At 43.7% G+C, this 22,638-nt stretch overlaps 1 long non-coding RNA gene across 1 annotated transcript in view; it reads left to right on the forward strand.

Moving 5' to 3' along the window:
* The window catches only part of LOC139063279 (uncharacterized), a 198,794-nt gene that overhangs the window by 89,906 nt on the left and 86,250 nt on the right, over positions 1-22,638 (forward strand). The window lies entirely within an intron of this gene.

The raw sequence follows: 22,638 nt of genomic DNA on the forward strand, positions 1-22,638 counted from the left end.
TAGCCATTTTTATATTTTACTTGTTTTTACATTACTGTATTTTTACACAACTCTGTTGCTGTGAAGCTCACACAAGAATTTCACTCGCATGTACTGTACCAGTGTACCCTCACATGTGACGTGACAATAAAAGTGATTTGATTTGATTTGATTTGATCTACGACCCTTCCCGTGCCTCTGGGATACTTTTTAAAAACGCCAGAAGCTGTCGGAGCGGACCCCTTACCGCACTGCCTACTTTGCCTTTGCGTTAATCCGGCTCTGGTTATGGCCGGAGACCTGCATGTGGCTGCTGCGCGCTTGTCTTTGAGTGCGGCGTGTGTGTGTAGAAAACCTTTTTTTATTTGTTGGTGCGGCTTATATTGAGGTGCGCTCTATAGTCCGGAAATTACGGTACTCACTATGCACAAAATGATAACATCTGGGTCTGTAGTGACAAGGGCCCGCGTTGACTTACCTTACCAGAACCAGTAGCACTCCAACAATGAGTTAAAAGCCTGTGAAATCACCTCCCAACAAGTGGTAGGGACCATAAGGGCCACACCTCTCTTTTACTGACATCGTGTGATCAGAAACACTGCTTACATTAAAAAAATTACTTTAATTTTATATTACACACTCAGAGATGACGGATGTTACCATCACAGGGAAGGGTTGTTTTTTTTGTGTGCATAATTTTCATTTTCCTTCCCAATCCAGCCTCTCTTTCTCTCTTTTTTTTGCGATTGAATAACAATGTCTCTCAGAGAAGGAAACAGAAAATATCCAGGTCTTTATGAGACATTCAGACGATGCATCGGAAAGAAAAGTTGTATAAAAGCACTAATAGATTACCTCTAGAACGAGATTGGCAAGAACATTAATGATCCCTGCAGGGAATTTGCAGCACGTTTGCAGCATGTGGAACATTGCTTCTTTCTTGTGTTCATCGGGGTGTTTGAAATCCAGCGATATCCCGCAGATACATGTAGTCATAAAAGGTGCAGCTGTCCAGGCTGCCGAGGGAACGGTGGGAGGCGGCGGAGGTGGGAATAGAAATTAGTGGGGAGTCAAGTTGAGAGGAAAGAAAAGGTGTTAAAAGCTCTGCGGCAGGGAGAAAGAGAATGCAGGCAATCGGCGAGCAAGAAAGATTGGGTTAGCAGATATGTTTAAAAGGGTGCGCGGGAGATGGATAAGGTGGGGGGGGGGGTGGAATGGGAGAGGGTGAGAGATAATGAGAGGGAGAAGGAAAGAGCGAGCGGAATGAGAAGATAGAGACGATTTCCTATTCCGTCAGACACACTGAGGCTCATTCATTATATTCCCCAGGCAATTACCCAGGCCACCTGCTTTGTCTCTCCCCTCATTGTTTCCATCTTTCTGTGTCTCCATCTTTCTTTCCGTCTCTGTCCGTCTCTTCTTTACCGCTCCCGTGTGATCCTTCCAACTCTTAGCCCTCGCTTTCCTCATTTCTTGGTTTTTCTCGCCGTTATTGTCTCCTTCCTCCTGGTTCTTTCTGTGTTTAATGTGGAAAAAGCAGATCGTGTGTGCGTTTGTGTGTGTGTGTGTGTGTGTGTGTGTGTGTGTGATGTTGGGCCAGTCTTAATGAGCTCAGCCTTGCATTTAGCAGGGTGCCAGATCTGGTCCTAGCTGTTGCTTTGCTTTTCCAAAGCGCTTGAACTCACCGGACGACCGCTCGGGTTAAACCTCAGATCTGCAAAATTCCTTCTCTATATTTTCTGTGTCTTTGTTTCAAAACAAAAGCCCTTTTAAAAAGCTGTCAGTAGCAGAAAAAGCTTTCTGTTCCATTGTTTTAACGTCTTTACCCCTACCCGTTGCCCCCTCCCTCGCTGCAGCTTGTTGCCGACAGTATTTGACTAATTGGAGTTTCCGTAAAAAGCAAAAACATCATATACTGAAATGACATTCATTCTTAAACTTAAATGTTCTATTAGTGTAAAATGACACGTGAAGCAGCAGGAGTATTTCCTTTTCTTTGTCTGAGCTGTCACCCCATCCTCCAGGGATGATCACATTCAAATTAAATCCCCAAAATTGGTTTGGTGAGATCACGATCATCAGAGGAGCTCCTCGAACCGCCCGACAGCCCGTGTTTATCCAGACGTTCCCTCTATTACGCGTCTCTTTCACAATGAAGCATTTATGGGTAATGCCTCCCTTTAGCAGCTAATTCCCCACACCCTCCAACAAAGCTCGTTACAACCTGCCTCCGCCTGTGTCCAGGGCACGATGACTTCTAGCAGGCTCAGAAAACAGGGAGGGGAGCTTTCTCAAATAAACACACGGTTACACACCGCTAAACTGAGGTGAGAGCTAGTTTACAAATCAAATCCCTGATCCGTAATCCAAAATGGTCCTTGTGGTTCTGGGATTCAGAACACAACCTTTTCCTGTTTTCAGTTCTGTAGTAGCCCCGCCCCCAGGCTATCTGCTCAGTCAGCAAACTGAACATTCTCACCTGTTTTTTTTTAAGTAAAGCTCCGCGTTTCTTTTTGTCTTTGTGTGAAAAGAAACCGAATCAGAGAAAAAATCTATAAATAAATAACATAATAAACTGATTCAGACAAGAGAACACAACCTACAGGTAAATCGGTGAAGTCAACCCCTCCCAAGGCTGACTCCCCAACACTTAAGCTTGGTTTATGCTTGACGCATTTACTTTCCGCTGGTGTTGCCACTCGCGGATGGAACGCGCTTCACAACTTGCAGCGTTTATGGTTCATGCGGCTCGTCTCTGCGGTGAGCCAATATTCTCCCAAACTGTAGGGGGCAGCATGGAGCTCTACGGCATGCATCCAACACTACACCATAGTAGAAGTAAAAACTACTGTTTACAACATGGCATTCCAGCATTTTTTAACAGCGTCCTTGTCTTTTCCGACAGTGCGAGCTATTTCTCTCCAAGAATTATTAACAACATGTTGATCACGGTGATCTCTGAGAGCTGAATCATACAAATGGCTGTATTTACGAACCTCTGCCATACTAGTTCTTGCCAGTCCGCCATGTTTTTCTGCGTCCGACCGTCCGCGTGGTTAGAAAATTTCCTAGGTGCGCGGTGCAGAAAGTTTGGGCCGTGCGGAGGCGCGGTGGAGGGGCGTGGCTGTTAAAATGACTCAATTTTGCCGAGTGGAGCCGTGCGGACCTCGCGGACGCATCAAGCATAAACCAAGCTTAAGGTGCTGGTTTCCAGATTCCAGCTAACACTGCTTCTAGAAAACAAATGACTGGTTTAAAAGTGAAACAGGAGAGCATGGTCCTACAAATCAAGTCAGGGAATTCGGAAGCTTTACAAACATTTTGACTCAGTTTGGAAACTCTCAAACACGTTTCACACGTCTGGTGTCACTCGTGATGTCTTTAGACCAAACACATCTGTAGGCGCCTTTCTGATTGCCAATTATAATCCTTGCACCGACAATCTTCAGCTACTTCTTCAAAAATCCCAAAGAGTCTTTCAACCACTGCTTGACATCCAGCTCTCTCTAGGTAATTTAGCTCTATTTTACCGACACATCTGTTTCTCCTAATAATAAGTTGGAACGTTTTCCACATCATCCCCAAAATCTAGACAAAATCTCATATTACTACCGAACATCCACAAACTAACGTAAGGTGTCAAACACAGATTTGGAATTTCAAGATGTGATTTGGATCAAAACTCAACTTGGATTTATTTTCAGAATAGCAAATTTATTCTGAAATTTTCCTTTTTTCCTTGATGACAATTTACAATTTTTAGCAACTCCCTTTAGAATCAGTAGAGAACACGCTAAATAATCGGTTTTCTGTTCCTGTAAGGGGCAGGGATCTCGTACGGCAAGGGTTGTTACTCTTCTCAGCTTGTATTTTACTGAGGCAGTTGCACAGTGTTGAAAAGCTGAACGATTGTTGTTTGTTGTTTGTATTTACACCTTACACTAAACAAGGACACTTAACAAATCATACTGGTGTTCTGCTTTTCAGCTGGAGCTCTTTACGGTTGGGCTGGACGTTTGTAAGGTCAGTGGGATTCACCTGTAGGTACACTCAGTTAAGTCAACTGGTTCCTCCAAACCTATAGTGCTTCCGTGTAAAAAGTAACTAGGGATGCTTGATACTGGCTTTTTTACCAATATCCCATATACCGACATTGTCTAACTTCTAATTTCCAATACCGATATATGCAGGGTTCCCCTCTCTTAACTCATTCGCTGCCAGCGTTTCTCGCCGTTTTTACTATTTTTTTAAGAGACACAGAACGTTGCGCGCTAGGATGATGTCGACGCCAAAACAACCAAAACAAAGCGGAGAGTCACCTCTTACATCAGGAAGAATCCGCGCGTTTCGAGCGTTATCCGTTATGATCCATTGTTGAATTGTGATCGGCAGAAGCTTTTCCGGTTCGTGCCTCACTTTTTTTACAGCAGCGGCCCAAAACGATCGCCTAACACTTGGATTTTCTACTTCCTGATCACGTGACGTGTGACGTACGCGGATGAAGATCAGCTTTAGAGCTGAGATGTTTGTTCTCAGGGTGCGGGGGCTCGTCCGACGCCCACACAGTAAAAACATGCAAATGACGACTTTAGTCATCAATGGCAGTGAATGAGTTAAAAAAGAAAAACTAAAGCATTTTAGGTTACTAACATCATATTTCTCTTATCGTACTAATGTATTAAACATTTTTCATGCAAAATAACAATTACTTCAATTTAAGTTGGCTACAGAAAAAGTGCCATATTTATTATTTTACCTCCAACAGCTGAATCTCATTCTCCCTAAGCGTGATGCTAAAATGTGTTCATTAGTTACGGTAATAAAACATTTATAAATATCTTCTGATGAGAAAAGCAAGCCTTGAGTGAAGATTTTGGTTTAGTTTTAGTTATTTGTTAGCCAGGGGCGCCTCCAGAAGTGATTGGTAGGGGTGGCCAGATGGGGCCAGAGCAATTTTTGGGGTGGCACACCAAATTGGTCCTTTTGGGTCCTTTTGGTAACTCTGGGAAAGTTTAGTCTGTGGCGATGTACTGCATTGCTTCTTTATTTATTTTTATTTACTGTATTAAAAAAACAGTACGTATCCAAAAAAAATTCACTTACCTTTAACAAACACAAACATTTCAGAAAAATACATTTCAGTTATTTCAAATGTTATTTAAAAATGTATTTTTTAGTTTAATTCACCTGTTGCTGTGTTCACAAAAACTGTGGAGATAAAAACTTTTTTAAAATTGGTGAGCAGCAGAAACATGTATTTTTTCTGATTATTTTTTTACTTAGTAATTGTATTAGTTTCATTTAGTTTTACAGTTATGCCTTGAATTATCATGATGAATTCATGGTTGACTGAACATTAATATGATTTATTAAAATGGGCTTTTCCTGGGGGGGCCCAGTAATTTTCTAGGGGTGGCCATGATCACCCCTGGCCACCCCTTGGGGGTGCCATTGTTGTTAGCTACATGTAGCTACATGCAGTGAGGACAGCATATGTCTCTACTAGGGATGAGCCGGATACTCGTTTCAGACAAGTATCCGGTACGGATAGAGCATTTTTGACGAATACGAGCATGAAACGAGTAAAACGAGTCAATATCTGTAATCGTGCTGAAGGAAAATCCTCATTGGGTAACTGACTGTCTTCACGCTCTGTGATTGGCCAGTCACATAGAGCGCCCGCCCCCTCCCTAAACACAAAACTGCAGCCGGCCGGGATCGCAGTCCATCCTGTTCATCCACGCACACACACAGACAGTAACGGATCGCGCTGTGATTGCTTCACTGTTTCTCACGTTTCTTCAGTTTTCCCTAGCTTTTCTTCAGCTCGCCTCTTTTTCGGTTGAATATTTAAAGTTACTTTTTTCGTAACTGACATGGTGCATTTGACATGACAGAGCTGACATGCTGCATAACTCACTACCTCCGCTCCGGTCGGGTTTTTAATTTTTTGAACTCCCTCTCTCTCCCTCTCTCCTTCTCTATCACTCACACACACACACACACACACACACACACACACACACACACACACACACACATTAATCAACATTGTTTTGTTTAACTTCGTGTGGGAAAATGCCAAGAACGTTTAGAAAAAAATCTGTTTAATCAAATTAAAATAAAAATATATATAAAGTTGTGTCTGGTTCTAGCATTTCATATTTCCTAGTTCCTACTGCATGAGTTCAGATGTATTAATCCATGCACCTAAATATTAATGTTCTGATTTTATTGAAAAACTTGTTCTGTAATAGTTTCTTTACTATTGTGATCAAAAATATTTAATCTCAATTCTGAGGCTGCTCTGTAAATAGTTTTCAAAGAAACAATACACTTAGCAACTTCTGATCATTCCATATCAATTTCAGACTTAAAATAATACATTGATGTAAACCACGCCCACTTCCGGGTTATGCCACGCCCATTCCGAGTACAGATACAGATAATTTAGTTGGTTGAACAGATACAGATACAGATAGTGGTGTACTCGCTCATCCCTAGTCTCTACACAGGGCAAATATCCACTTCACAAGTTGTGCTAAATACACTGCTATCTCAAACTTTTGCTCAGATTTGGCGTAGATTTACATTTTCAGATAGAGGAGAAGTAGCTGATGAGTATACTACGTGTATGGTACGTGAAGGTTGTGTCATGAACTCATTCGCTGCCAGCCGATTCCTGACCGGTAAAGCCCTTTGCTGCCAGCGTTTCTCAGCGTTTTTACTGGTTTTTTTAAGAGTCACAGAATGTTGCGTGCTAGGATGATGTCGACGCCAAAACAACAAAAACAAAGCGGAGACTCACTTCTTACATCAGAAAGAATCTGCGCGTTCCGAGCGTTATCCGTTCTTTCATGATCCGTTGTTGAATTGTGATCGGCAGAAGCTTTTCCGGTTTGCGCCTCACTTTTTTTACAGCTGCGGCCCAAAACGATCTCCTAACACATGGATTTTCTACTTCCTGATCATGTGACGTGTGACGTATGTGGATGAAGATCAGCTTTAGAGCTGAGATGTTTGTTCTCACGGTGCGGGGGCTCGTCCGACGCCCACACAGTAAAAACATGCAAATGACGACTTTAGTCGTCACTGGCAGTGAACGAGTTAAAAGACTGATGGTTTCCCATATCAAATTTTATTGCTGATATCGGCCGATATTAATGGTAGACCGATGATGTCTGACATCCCAGCTTATGACATAACAATATCTAACAGTGCAAATTACTCTTTACATTTAGGCAATTAGTGTTAATGGATCCAGTCAACTTGTTTTAGTAAATTTAGCGATTAATTTCTCAGAGCATCCCGTAACGAGTGACTGTAGTCCTGATTAAACTCTGGAAGATTATGACTAAATTACACCTCGGAAACGATTAATTTTCCCTCCATTAAGCCTTGAACTTTAAGATTGTGTTCTTTAATTTCTACCTTGTGCACACATTCAGCACAACAACATTCCTCCCACAGAACCAGAACATTTTTGCAGGAAGCTGCCAACATACCAAACCACATAAAACTGAATTTTCTCTACTTCAGAAATGATTTTTAGTTTTGCAAATTAAAATAATTAAACAAGAATTTGCAGCTTTCTGATGAATTCTTATGAGATCAAAGTTCTTCTGCACGATGCATCAGTAGAGAAATCGTCCTTTGCTGCATCCAGCTCCTGAACTAGAGCTGCTCCTGTTGGTGTGCTTTACGCTCTGATATAATGGGCTGTCTAGCTGAAGGTCAGAGGTCAACTCCCAGCTGCCTGTCGCCCAGCAGGGCTTTACAGCTGGATCGAGACAGCTGAGGTGTCATTAGAAACCAGCGGGTCCTAGCATTAGACCTCATTACTGTTCTCTGATGGATCGGCCCAGATTACATCCTGGCAAAAGGCGACATTTTCCAGCAAAGACACAAACAACTGGAGATAACGCTCTCCTCTGAACATTCAGCCTTCCCCTTTACCCGTTTTCTTCAAACTGTGTGTTTTTCCAACCAAAGACATTAAAGGAAATAATGATTGTGGACAAAGAGGCTTGAAAAACTTTTCCGGTCAGCAGGGAGCCGGTGGTGCGGTGCCATGATTCCTACCTCTCCTCCGTCTGCAGATTCAACTAGAAGCGTGTGAAGTACAATTAGAGCGACACACTGCTGACATTAAACACACCACTCCATCAATATTTCATTGTGAGATTATGCTCATTACACATCCTTTACAGATCTGCTCCAGATATTAGCCACTGCAGCGAGAGCTTTAACAGGAAACGGCGTGCATCTCTCTATTGTAACTAAAAATCCTACAAATGCTGGTTTTTTTGTCCTTTTTGTGTTTGTTTGCTTGTATTGTGATCCATCTGCAACACAGTTCATAAATACACATTCCAGAATGTAGAAGGATGCCTGCAGGCGAGCTGCAAACACCCACCCACACACACACACACACACACACACACACACACCGGATTTCATCGACGGGCAGGAATAACTCGGCCTTTGCGTGTACAAATGCTGTGTTGGTTGTGGTTCGTGGCAGGAGCACAGTGGATACGGTGACCTTTAACTGGAGAGTAAACCTGGAGCCTGTGGCCCAGTGTTTTGACCCCCTGGAAAACTGTAGATTTAAAGGAATCAGGCGCTGCACCGGGGGCTCGGCTGAGCGAGAGTCAGTTCTGGTAGAGGATTTATCACCAGAACATGCGGTGCAAAAGGTGAAGCTGGCAGAACTGGACGTTGTGTAAAAGCTGTTTCACTTAGAGGGTTAAAGTGGTTCAGTTTATACGCTTTTTAAATCCAATTAGGCAAACAACTCAAGCTCATCCACTAAATCGGTGCTGCTTTACTGTGGAAGGACATGGAAGTGAGTCATTTCCTGAAGCATCTTGTTTTGTTTATGGGTGATGGTGGGAGGGAGTCGGAGATGGACCAACAAATCTCCTTTGATAAGGTCTCTAGCAGTAAAAAAGGAGATGGTTTTATTGGTCCTTCTACCTTCTAGCCCTCATCTATGGACAAGGGCTCTGGATCCTAGTTTAAAGAGGTTCTAGATAAACTTTTTGTACGACAAGACACGGTTCTTTTAGGCTCTATGTAACATATCAAACATGTTGGGGCTCACAATGGCCCAGGAGCCCTGATAAAGGGCCAAACACAACCTCATAAATAAAGTCCTACAATGGAAAAACTGTTTAGCTCTGCCCACTCAGCCAGGGCATGAATATCACATGAGCTGCATGCTGGTTGGCCGGTTGATCGCGATGACTCTACGCAGTGTTTGTGGAAACATGGTCACGAAGAAATGTCAGAGCCGTCTGCAGAGAAAATGGGGTTCTGGACTGTTAAAGTACAAAAAGGCAGAACAAAATTCAGAGCCCCTTTTTTTGAGTCTCAGTCAAAGGTTTTATATCAGAAAGCTGACATTTTGAGGAATCTGATTTAATTTATAGTTTTATGTTCTACTCTGGTCTTTTTCGGCCCACTGGGCCAGAGTTTTCCACATCTAGTTCACCGTTTAAAACCTTTATTTGTATGTTAGAGGTGGGGAAGTTCCCTAAAGTCCCTGTTTCTGAACAATCGGCTGATTTTTAACTGTCAACCCACTGATTTCTCTGTGACGTCATAAGCTTTAGTAGAAGACACTGAATTCTGAGGCTCAACTGTTCTGAAGGTTTCAGTGGTCTCGGGCCTCTGTTAGCTGTTTGCATAAAACCAGCATACATCTGGACCGCCACAAGCCCTCATCCACCAAGGCCGCTGAGATGCTGCAGGACCTGTGGACCGGTTACCAGACGAGCTCTCCTTCTGTTCACACTTTTATTCTAACAGGCAGTGATGGGAAAAATGAGGTGTTTCATGTAACTTGGCAGCATCTTTTTTATAGCGACCCCCCCCCCCCCACACACACACACACGCACAAACACACACACCGGCTGCAACATGTAACATGGGAATTTGTTGCCATAGTTACAGCTGTTAGCCCACCGTCATCACCACCACCACTACCATCCCTTCTTTCTACCACTTCCTTCCTCCAGTTCTTTTATTCTTCAGAGGCTCCACCCATCTGCCCCCCCCCCCCCCCCATCTCTCTGAGGTGTCTTACTGCGATGCATTTCAGGAGCTGTTTTCCCCTCAGTCTCATTGGACTCATTAGTGTCTTTTACTGAAGCTCTGTCTCTGTTCAACACCCAGCAGAGCTCACACACACACACACACACACACACCGACACACACACACAAGCACGTGCGCCAGGCCAGTGTGTCCTTCCCTACCGGCGCTCGGGCAGATGCAGGACTGTGTGTTGTTTCTCTCTGCTCCTCATGCAGCAGCCTGAGCAGCCCATAATTACAGGAGCTTCAGGCTGATGCTGCCTGTGTTTGATTACAGTGATCAGGGGCCAAGTTACGCAGACCAAAAGTGCCATTGCACAAGAGTGTGCAGACAGCGGGTGAACTGGAAATATTCAAGAGTTCACATCAAACTGGTCAAGAGAAGAATCAGCCACAGAAATGTTTTCAGACCAAAGTCCCTCCTCCTCCTCTCCCCTTCGTTCCCTCAGCCCGTGGGTTCAGTTTCTGTCTTTTGCGTCTTTGAAAAGGCAGGCGAGAACACCCGCGCCGTGGCGTGTAGAATAACAAAAAAGAGAAATATCAATGTCAAAGTTCAGGAGCAATGTAGACTCTGAACAAATTAAAGGACCAGCCTTCTCTGAAGGAGCACATACAACCCACTGTCCTCCATGCCTTTAGACTAGGATGTGATACTGAGGAGTGGCGTTGCAGCGTATCTGAGAACGGACTTCAAGAGAAATCTGGTGTAACTTTGCAAGATCCTCTACGACAAAATAGCTGAGAATGACTCTGCCACATACATGACATTTTAGCTCAGGATCTCTAACGCTGATTGGGTGATACACATTTTCGGTGTTTCTCGATGTCAAGGCGCCTGGCCTTGCAAGGCCAGACTCCTTGCTTCCGAGGACACGGTCCTTCCTTGGTCAAAGCAAATGGTTAAATGGAACAGACTTGCATCACGTGACCGCGGCTTCCACGGCGGTCACGTGACACGGGAGATAACGTTATATTTTATACGTATTAGTTTCAATATAAATATATAACGAGTCTTTTACTTATTAAATTGTGTATATGTTTATTAAATTAAATATATAAGTGAGTTACTACCTGCTAGCTACCGAAGCTGCAACTACTAAGCTACTAACCAACCATAGATAACTTCTTTTGATCTAAAAAAAAAACATTTTAAATTAGCTGACTTACTTTTGAACTTGAAAATTGTCCCGAAGTAGCTGCCGGCTTCTGATCCGCCGTCCTTTTGAAATTACCACGGTGTATTCTGGGTAATTTTTGACCAAGGCTAGGCTACAAGACACCTGCCGTGTATCCTTGCTCAGCTAGCTAAACGGCTAACAAACGGAGAACACACGCCTCGGTTGAACATGAACATTGGAACACGTCTTGGCGGCTCCCGATGATGTATCTCCTAGGCAACCGGGGCGGGGCCAAGACATCAAGGCGAGGTTCCTTGGCATTGAGAAACACCCTTTGTGTTGTAGCTGTGGTAGCCATCTTGGATTTGATTTAGTGGATAGCTGAACTTTATTGATTTCAGCCTCGAAGATGTCTTTGCTGTTGCAACAGAAAGCTGATTTAAATTATTCACAAAGTACGTATCCAAAAAAAACTATTTGAATAATTAGAATATATTAAAATCCTGCAGAACGGTGACCAAATGATAGCTCGAGGTGACAGATCGTGATTGACTGGTGCAGGAAGGATTTCTGTCACCATCTGCTATGATAGCAGAGCTGCAGCAGCCAATCAGAAAGCCCTCCACTGTCTGTTGTGTCTTTGGTGGAGAAGATTGTCTCTTATAGTCAAATATTTCTCTGCCATGTTTTCAAAATGATCCACTCTACAGACGATGCTGGTGCCAGCTTTAGTGGTAGATGATTGCGGTCTGCTGGTGGGACTCACTTCAGCGCTGCATGCCCATCGACTGCTGCAGAATGGTGCTGATTCTAAAAGGTAATCAGCTGTAGATCTACATTAGGGATTGATTAAGTTCTATCCAGTGGTTTTGAAGATATTTTGCTTGCTGGATTGACTCCAGTTGCCTGATTTGCTGCCATGATGTTAAAAGGTTAGGAGTCCTCCTAGAAGAAGGTTCCCTTTTGCTACTGACATGTGTTTTATACATAATTCATTATTCATAATTTGTTGTTGGTTATTCATTGAATTGGGCAGGTACTGACAGCTAATCTATATTTGGTTTGTAATTTTTCTGGGTGAAGGTGGAACTCCTCAATCAGCTCTGGCAGGTTCTCCAACTCTTTGTAGGTGTTTTCTTTTCATTTGAATTATTGAGTGAATTCACTTATTTTCAAAATATATTTGGTTGCTCTGAGTTTCAATAAAGTATATTGTGAACTTGGTCTTAAAATCATTTTAAGTTTGTCGAGACTCCATTAAGAAAATAATATATGTGGGGGCTTGTCCGGGATCATTGATTGTTTCTAGTGTCAGTGTGTAATGAGTATGTCTGCCTTTATTGACTTATTGACCCTGAAGATGGTGAAGTTTTGATCCCAGATGTTTGTGTCTTGGCTACTTTTCAGATTTTAGCTCAGTGTCTGTGAAACTGACTGAGCTGTTGTCATTTCACAGTTTTATAAAGTCAGTGAGCTGTAATTGAGATGTTTGCATTTGTGGATGTTCATCCGGTCTTTAGTAATTTTTGTGACGTAAGCTTTAGCAGCTATATTGGATACGCTGACTCCAAAAGATAATCAGAGAAAAACGTTCTAGGAGTTAAAAGTGTCCAGTAGTTGAAGGGATATGTTGCTATAATGGTCACACAGATGCAAAAACTGGCCACTGAAAGCCAGCGGGTGGGACATACTGGGACTTCTTCATGCTAACGTTCTAATTCCTGCTCAGATGAAGTGGTGGCAGAGAGAGCCATGCACTGCCTGTTTAGCGAGTGTTACATCTCAGGTCAAACACTGATTGGCAGTCATTCATCACCATCATTGTGTGAATGTGTGTGTGCATGCATGAATGATACACTGTAGTGTAAGCTTTTTGGAGTCTTCTGACTCTGAAAGGTGCTGGTACGGGTCATGAATGCATTGTCATATCTGGCTTTAGCACTCTTTACTGTTAGCATTGTTAGCTCAACGTTAGCCACTAGCCTGCTTCACTCGATGTTAGAATCAAACAAAAAGATGCTGTGGCTTCTTAGGGTACAAGAAATAACTTCTGGGTCGCTCCTGTTTACTGACTTCGGCTCATTGAACAATTCTGGTGCTTTTTGCCTGCCGGTGTCAAATTACAACTGGTTGCACTGCAGCGTTAGCTTGCTTGAGACATGGCAACCTCATGGGCTCATTGATTATAAACAGTTTCTTTTAAACGAGAAAGACTGACAACTCCCAGTCGGCTGAGGAGGAAATCTGTTTCAATGTCACCTTCCTTCCAGCATGACTGAGGCATTCGACTGTTTTGTGGTTATTTCACTGCAGAACTCTTACATGTTTCTCCTTTACAAATGAAATGAACCAAAGACAAGAACAGCGCATAAAACAGACTAAAACAGCACGAGACTTCTAAAACAGCCAAAGTGTCGCTTTGTTAAGGGAACACATCTTTGATCTGAGTTTTGCTCTCGTTATTAAAGCCGGCAATCCTTAAGCTCAAAGAAGCAACATGTAATGTGCTACTTCCTCCTGAGCTAATTTGATTCCCGGTGCCGCATACCGACTGGTGGTGGTGATTCTGTACCACCCACACAGGGACATTATTTTCCTCTCCGGAGATTCAGAGCTTCTCTGCAGCCCGACAGCTCCAGACTGTCCCCTCTGTCACAAAACTGTCAGAGCGCTGCAGGGCACAAAACAATCTGATGATGTATTCCCCCTAATCCAACACCAACTTGGTTCTGCACTTCTAACCGCAAAACCTGCCATCAGCTAATGAGCGAATAAAGAATCACAACTGGCCCCGACGTGGAGCAAAATGATTATCCGGTGAATCCTAAGTGTGTGTGTGTGTGTGCTTGACCACAGGGCTGGCCGAGGTGCCGGTTTCTCCCTTCTGTTTTGTTGACAGAAGATAATTTGGTTTTGACAGCAGATGCTGCCTGTCCTCTCCTGTGCCCCTATTAGAGGCAGAGAGGTATCAGCTTTGACAGGCGGTGGAATGTGGAAAAGCTCCCTGAACAGAAACCATTCTCCAGCTTCTTCTCTCCAGCCCAGCAGGCAACAGGACAACGAAGGCAAATGAGTTACCTCGCTTCGCATCTCAACCCCCCTCCATAAACACTATTCAGGTTTTTTTTTTTGCATCTGAATATTTTGTCACAGCGACAAAAGGAAACAGGGAGCGATAACAAGCCTGCATGTCTCCTCCTGCTATCTGCGGCCGTTTAGGGATGCAACTGTGACAAGAAAGCAAAAGGAAGATGCATCATCTCCATCCAGCTGCTCGCTACTCATTCAGCATTAGCAAACGCATCAGAATCACAGCGTCTCAGCAGAGTGGCCACATTTATAGTGTCAGTCTTTATAAGAGGGCACAAAACGTTCCATTATACCCCAACAACTCCTAATTTTCCTTCTCTATGCAGGAGCACAGTCCACGCTCACACCAGCTTAACTTTCTACTCCTCATGCTTTAACCAGCAGCCCTGACATTTAATGGTTTGGACCTGGACAAGTGTCTTACAAATGTTCACACCGTAAAGTAGGTGCACACACGTTTCCACTGCAGGCCCCTTGGGAGAATCCCTCCTATATCCTTCCTGCCTCTTTCTGAATATTTCATCTCCTGACTGGGAGCCTTATGTTTTATTGAACTGGTCCCTGCCAACGTAGGGGATGTACTACATTATGCAGCATCATTTATGAACAGGGGTGGACTGGGACCAATTCTGCCCCGGCATTTTTACGAATCGTCGGCTCTCCCCATTGGGAGAGCGGTGGGGGTGGGGGGTGTTGCCACCCGCGGACTCATCTCTAGGCTGAATGTGAGATAGAATATGGACAGGGGCTGTTAAATTACAAGCAGGTTCAGACCGCTGCGACTGGGAGCCCTGGCCTTCCAGATCAGCTCATTCTCCTCGGGCGGAGATCAGCGGGACATTAGCTACATGCTAACGCAGTAACACAACTCCTACGTCATCGCTCTACCGAGTTGTTCTTGCTAAAAACGCCTGGAAAAACTCTGTTAGCTTCAGGTCACCATGTAGCTAATGTTCTACAGATCACCAGCTGTGGAGTAGTGTCGGCCCAAGCAGCCCACTTGGCTAAGCGGCCCACCGGGATAGTGCCAGAATGCCAGATAGGCCAGTCCAGCCCTGGATGTACGGAGCATCCTGTCCGCTTATTGGTCAGTGAATGAAACCTCAGTTGATTGGTCCTCGTCCGAGCGACAGCGATGAAAAGTTGAAAATATTTCAACTTTCTGGGATCGCGTCACTAGGTCGCCTGTGCACGACACGTGCACGAGCGCAAAATTTCACACGCACGTTTTTCGCATTTCGTTTAGTAGGAGGGAGACCCCCGATTATCGCTTTGTCGCGCATGTCTCATTGAAAATGAATGGAGGAGAGGCGATGTCGCCCCCCGTGTATCGAGCTCATAAGCCTTTAAGGGCTTCTGGCCACGCCCCAATGTGGGCGTGGCAAGGGAAGAGTTCCAACAATCGGAAAGGGCTCAGGGTTGAGCCGCTGCTTCCCAAAATGTCTCTTTTAAAGCAAAGTTGAGTCATTTTAATTAACCAAAGCTAAAGTAAAGGTTAATCTTTTCTTTCAAGTAAATGTAGGAAAAATATCTCATGAACTGGACAGAACTTAAAACACCTATTTTGATGTTCATCCACCCTTTCAAAGTTGATCCATTTGCTCTTGGTCAGCACAGCTAATCAACATAGATGCTCATAACTCAGCCTGTTTCACAGATCGAGCTAAAGTGCAGTGTCATGATAGCTAAACGTCAACACCAGCACCTATTCCAAGTTAACTCTGCCACTGAGACTCCAGAAAAATCTGCTAGTAAATACCTCACGACCCACTAAACTGATTTCCATCAGCCCACGAGAAAGTAAACACTTGGTGTTCACCGAAACATGATTAATGAATGGTTGGAGTCAACCTGATTCAAGATGGCCACCACAGCTAAAACCACTGAATCCGTTCTTAAGATAGAGCTAAAGTTTGGTTTCACGCTGGCTGAACTTCACCGCAGCACACGCTCTGAGTGCTAACTGATTAAAGCCTGTAAAAGGCAGCCGCTGGAATAATGGGACATTTAGCCCCTTCAGTTTAATTGGGCCTATTAGAAGACTTTAATGAAGACTTTGTATTAATTATTTCAGTAAAAAGAAATAAATACATGTTAGTATTTAGTATGTATTCACATGAATAAAGTTTTGGTTAAAAACACCTTGTGGCTCGTGGGGTAAAGTTGTTGCAGTCACAGAACTATATGGGGCGATGCACCTGGCATGCCTGCAGGAGACCGCTTTTAAGGTGTTTTTTTCCTGGGTTAAGCGTGTGTGTGTGTGTGTGTGTGTGTGTGTGTGTGTGTGTGTGTGTGTGTGTGTGTGTGTGTGCTCGTGTGTGTGTGCTCTGTCTTCTCCATCCCCAGTGAGTCGTGGAGGATGGCTGCTTATACTGAGCCAGGATTCTCTGGAGGTTTCTTCCTGTTAAAAGGGAGTTTTCCTCTCCACTGTCGCTGCATGCTTGCTTAGTATGAGGATTGCTGAAGACTCTGACACTAGTCAGTGACTCGATGCAACCTGCTGGGTTCCTTTTATAGGAAACTTGTTACTGACTGGCTTAATGACCTGACCTGTATTGGAATCTTTAATGTGTGAAGGTCCTTGAGACGACTCTTGTCGTGATTTGGCGCTACAAAGAAAAAAAAAAAAGGAAAAGAAACTACTCTGATTTATCTCAACAACTTTAATGAAATGTTCAGAATGAACACAACATGAATCCATTCAATTCAAGATGGCTGCCACAGCTAATGAACTTCAGCATACAAAACTCATGGGGCAGCGGTAGCTCAACAGGTTAAGCGGGTTGTCCAGTAATCGGAAGGTTGCAGGTTCGATCCCGGCTCCGGACAGAGAATTCTGCTGTTCTGCACTTAACCGCCTCGCCTCCGTCAGTGCGCCCCAGGGCAGCTGTGGCTACATCGTAGCTCATCACCATCAGTGTGTGAATGGATGAATGATACACTGTAGTGTGAAGCGCTTTGGAGTCGTTACTCTGAGAGGTGCTATACAAGTGCGGGTTTCATACTTTGCACGTGTTTGGCCTGCTTTGCGCTCCGGACTGCTGCGCACCTTGACCAGAACATGTTTGTGACAGAAATGTTCCATGATCTTAGATGATCTTAGTTTAAAAATCAATCAGGCATGAGAAGTGGCTGATGGAAAGGCTCTTTAAACTGAATTTGTGACATTCCTGAAGTTTTATTAAGCAAGAATAAACATTTAAAAATGTCTGATTGCACAACTTAGATTTTTCTGATCATGTCCTAAAAGGTGCAGCTTGTAAGAATTATGTCCTGCAGTCAAACTAGGTAACTGCAGACTATTTTCCTAAGCTATAACATCGCTTTCTGCTGCCAGTTGCAGATCAGTGCCAGAAGGGTTTAGATGTCAAAGACGAGTCAAACACAGTAGGTTAGGTAGGTGGCGGTCAGAGGGACGGGTGGCGCCAGTGTTCAGCAGCCTTGCCTCTGCCAGTGTGCCCCAGGGCAGCTGTGGCTACATTGTTACTCATCATCTCATGTTTGTGTGAATCTTCTCTATCTTTGGGGTTACCTGGGTGAGAAGATGGATGAATAGCTCTGGGTGAAAGTAGGGCCGGAATTGATCAGGATCGTCCTTGAAGTCCCTCATTAAATGATGGCATTCTCCGTTTCTTTCTCTGGTTTGTAATAAGGGATGAACCCATTTTCTGATTTTTTTTATACAGTAAAATCAGAAGTAAGATTTCACATAACTCTAGCAGCACCTTGTGAAACATCATATCTACCGCTTTTTTAGCTCTGAACCGCTTAAATAACCTTAATTCCCTCCAACCTGACACAGCCAATCAAAACAACGGAAGACTCCATTTCGCCGTGGACCAGAATGCGTCAACGGCTTTGCCGCTGGCCGCTGCCGCGGGTCGCCTCCCAACACAGGGTATCTGCGGGTCCTTAAAAAGTCTTAAATTAGCTTTTCCAAATTTAAGGCCTTAAAAATCCTTTAAAATGACAAATAATCCTTAAATACAGTTTCCAAAGGTCTTAAATTACCAAAGACCCAATAAACAAGATTCTTTTATTTCTATAAAATTTTCGTGAATTTCTAGTTAGTCTTCAGCATTTTTTGTGTACGGTGTTGGCGTAAGCGGAGCCGTATACATTCAGTTGGTTGTGAAAGGGGGCTATTTTTAGATGAGCACGTTAGCTGGTTAAGCTAATGGGAGATTGCGCCATGGGGAAGTGCAAGTTTAATGGTAACTGGATGGCTAATCCCACGATCGCGGCGTGGTTAGCACCGGTTCCAGGCAATAGCTGGAAATTATAGCTTAAATTTAATCCTTAAAAATGATAAATGACCCGCACTTGTATAGCGCCTGTCAGAGTAAGGACTCCAGAGAGCTTTACACTACTGTGTATCATTGATCCATTCACACACTGTTGGTGATGAGCTACGATGTAGCCACAGCTGCCCTGGGGCACACTGACAGAGGCGAGGCTGCAGTGCACAGGCGCCACCGGTCCCTCCGACCACCACCAGCAGGCAAGTTGGGTTAAGTGTCTTGCCCAAGGACACAACAGCAGTATTCTCTGTCCGGAGCCGGGATCGAAACTGCAACCTTCCGATTACTGGACAACCCGCTGAACCTGTTGAGCTACTGCTGCCCTGCTTAAATTGCTTAAATTTGGTCAAAGTGGCCTTAAAAAAGGTCTTAAAAAGTCTTAAATTTGGCTCCCTTAAACCTGCAGAAACCCTGCAACACATTCTCACACCCAAAGCGTCAAAATATGACGATTCGGGATGCCCCAGCGCTTCAGGAGACGATGATCAGGGACACACTGATGTCGCACCGCCCCAGAGCGTCGGCATTCGACGCCGGTGGTGAGACGGACATTAGAACCACTTGTGAACTACTTAACCTTCCCCTCACCCCAATCCTAACCTTAAGGTCATAGTTACTGACCTTACGGTTAGGATTGGGGTGAGGGGAAGGTTAAATAGTCGAATAATGTCCGTGTGACTGCGCACGTCAAACAGTGACGCCAGCGGAGCCACGTGACCCAGCTTGTCCCTGATCGTCGTCTCCTGACCCGTTGGGGCGTCCCGAATCATCATATGTTGATGCTCGGTCACACGCGTCATATTTTGACGCTTTGGGTGTGAGAATGTGTTGCGCCTCCCGTGTGTCAGGTAATAAAAGCGAAGACGACGAATTTCGCTGATCGCGGTCGTTTGTCGCCTCCCGTGTGTCGAGTCCGTCATTCTGGAAGATACAGAAACTGTTGAGAATAGCATTCCTAAGATTGTTTAATGTGAGATGGATTTAGTGCAGAGAACTTCATGGGTGTGTTTTGAATTGCCCATTGAACTATGAAACGTTGTTTAAAACGAGCTGTGACACGTCTCATTTAAGATGAGTTTTCCAGCGTCCCAAAACCAGCCAGACGCCCCGGGGTTAGGGTTAGATCTTTAGGTGTTGGTACTTTCATGCAAATGGATTCAATTAAGTCAAAATACCTAAATGTTGCATACGTCCACCAGGTTATTTCTGAGTTAATCATGTTTGTGTTTGTTTCTTACAACAAACTGGCTCTAAAAATCGTTTTTCAGCTTTTCGTTTTTACAGTTTAGCTCCAGTTTTGTGCTCAATAAACCCTTCAGCTCCATTTCTGCTTAAATTTAGCAAGTTTCTGTGCAACCATCATTTTGAAACAGGAAATTAAAATGTAGGAATAAATAGACCAGGTAATGCTTGAGTGTAATGGGATTTCCTGGGTTCAGTCCCTCGTAGCACCGTTTTTAGGGTTAAATCACCTCCCGTGGAACTTTATGACACGCCGGGTGGAATTGAAGCATCTTTGGGGAAAGAATCCTAAAATGAAGCATCCTCATTACAGGACCTGTGATGGGATGGGATCACATTTATTTGGGTTAATAGGAATGAAGTTGTAGCGTTATGGATTTATGCTCTTTTATTGAAGAGAAACCATGCTACGTATTAATTCGGAATATTAATTTTAATAAATCAATAACCAAATGTTATATTGTTCAGAAGACTCAAAGGTTGTTTTCATCCATAAACTGCCGATAATATCTGAGTGTCTGTGTTTCAGTTCAATGAGGAAACCAGTTTGACGTTTAAAAGTTTTAATTCTTCAAATTAAACTAATGATTTTGAAATTGACAAACAGGAAATACAATCAACATTGATAACTTTGTGGGACAATCTTTTTAACAGTTGATATGCTGTTAATGCTCAAATAGACCTTCTGTAGGTGAATGAAGATTGAGAGTGATATGATGTGATTATGGATGCGTGTGGGTGCCAAGTGTAGTGAGAGATGAACATGAGATGAGATGAATGCATGTGTGCATCTGATGTTGCTTCAGGAAGAAACAGGTGTCTGAGTGAAGTGATGGTTTGAATAAACTTAGGTTTAGTGGAAAAGATGCATCAAAACGCTATCTGTCGTGTTTTGCCTCACCGAAAATCGGACCCTCTGTTGGACCCGGGACGTCACCTTAGGATGTTTCATCCAGGTCACCTTGGCTGGCAAAGAAGACAAAGATGCGCTGCGACCCGGTCCAGAGTTGCCCCTCGGTACACGTTGATGGTAAAGCGTTTTGTCGACGCGCTTTCTTAAGTTAATTCACTCAGAAATCAAAAGACTCGGTAATGAGTCTGCGTTAGAAGTTGCGGTTCAGCTATTCTGCCTGGCGTGGCAGAAACAGCGTGAGAGAAGGGGGGAAGAACGAGCCAACAGGCTCTGCCCCCCCTTTGGTTTTCAGGTCTGTTCTCTCTCGTTGTCCAACACGAACTGCCTCAAAAAGACTGAAGCTTACCAAAAACCTTTCTCTTCTCAAAGCAAAACATGTGCGTCATCAAATGTGTCTGGATTTTACTGTGGGAAGGTGTGTGTGAATGTTTGTGTGCTTGAGTGTGAAGGTCAGTACCAAACATTCAACATTATTTAAGAATGGATTCATTAAACCATTATAATTACCCCAAAGCTAAATAGTCATTCATTTGATTAATCACATTTATAATGAGCAAAATGATAATGGTTACTTTAACATTAAAATCAAGAAAAAGAAGTTTAAACTTTATGTTTTGACTTGGTCTGGGTACAACTCATGTAAACACATCTTCTGGTAGACTGCAGGTGGCAGATGTTATGGTTTCCTCCCAGACTCGCTGGCGTTCAGGTCTTAATCTGTGGGTGACAGTTCTCAGCGGCCCAGCTTTGACACAGCTGAGTCCAACACCACCATTGTGACAGAAAACCCATATTTCCTCACGTTACAGACCCCCCCTTTTTGTGACGACATGGTGGTCAAGCACAGGCCACCTGCCGTTACAAACACAATAACGTGATGTACTCGTGAAGGTAGACATCCCAGATGAAGGCAGGAACGATGAAGCGTCACCACAGGTCTCGTGTAGAAGGGAGTCTATCCTGATCAGATGATTAAGGCCAAAACTGTTGCAATCATTGTAAAGTAATCCACTTAGGAAATCTTGAAAGCAGAGCTATTTCAATAGCAGTTAATTTCATCAGCAATAATGCAAAGGTATGCAAAGGATAAGCAGCTCGTGTGCCACACGGAGCTGGGCAGGTGATGTATTCCTCAGGCGTAGTCCAGGCGAAGTCCAGTGACGACCTCGACCCATCTCGAACCACGACCGAAGCCCCATGCGACAGAAAACCAGTTGAAGGATGGTGAAGACGGCCCCTCTGATGGGATGTAGTCCATACGAGCTCGGAGAAGGAGACAAAGTGAGACAGCCCACACGACAGATAGCATTTGATGCAAAACAAAGAAATCAATCAAAACCTATCTATGGGTGCCTCTGGGAAAATGTGGATGCCTTCTGTGAATTATCTAAAGAAGAAATGTACTGCACCCTGTTCTACGTGTCATGTAAAAACGTGATGCAGTGAAAACACAAATAAAAGAAAGTAAATCCTAACTGATATGTGAAACTCAGCAGGCTGCACTAATTAAAGGCATGTATATAAAGGAAATAATCATGAAAATGAAGGGCAAATTGGCTTGTGGCCCTTTAAGGGAAATAGCAACAAAATAAAATTAACTTTGTAATCAAATATAATCATGCTACACAAAGCACTAATAAAAAGATAGAGATGTAAATCAGTTCTAAAAATGTAAATCAGTAGGTTAGTAATCCCTAAAGATGTGAGTTAGTAACAGGACCCTGGCTGGAGGCAGGTAACCTGAAAAAAAACTCAAAGGATATCACATTTGTTAAAAATCCATCCCACAACGAGAGAATTTGTAACGGTCCACCAGTCAGTGGAAAAGAATCCGGTCAGAATAGAGTCAGAATAGAGTTTTGAATCTGGTATTGCGGACCCACAGAGACACGAGTTT

The sequence above is a fragment of the Nothobranchius furzeri genome, chromosome 1 (genome assembly GCF_043380555.1).
Source record: "Nothobranchius furzeri strain GRZ-AD chromosome 1, NfurGRZ-RIMD1, whole genome shotgun sequence".
Lineage (NCBI taxonomy): Eukaryota > Metazoa > Chordata > Actinopteri > Cyprinodontiformes > Nothobranchiidae > Nothobranchius > Nothobranchius furzeri.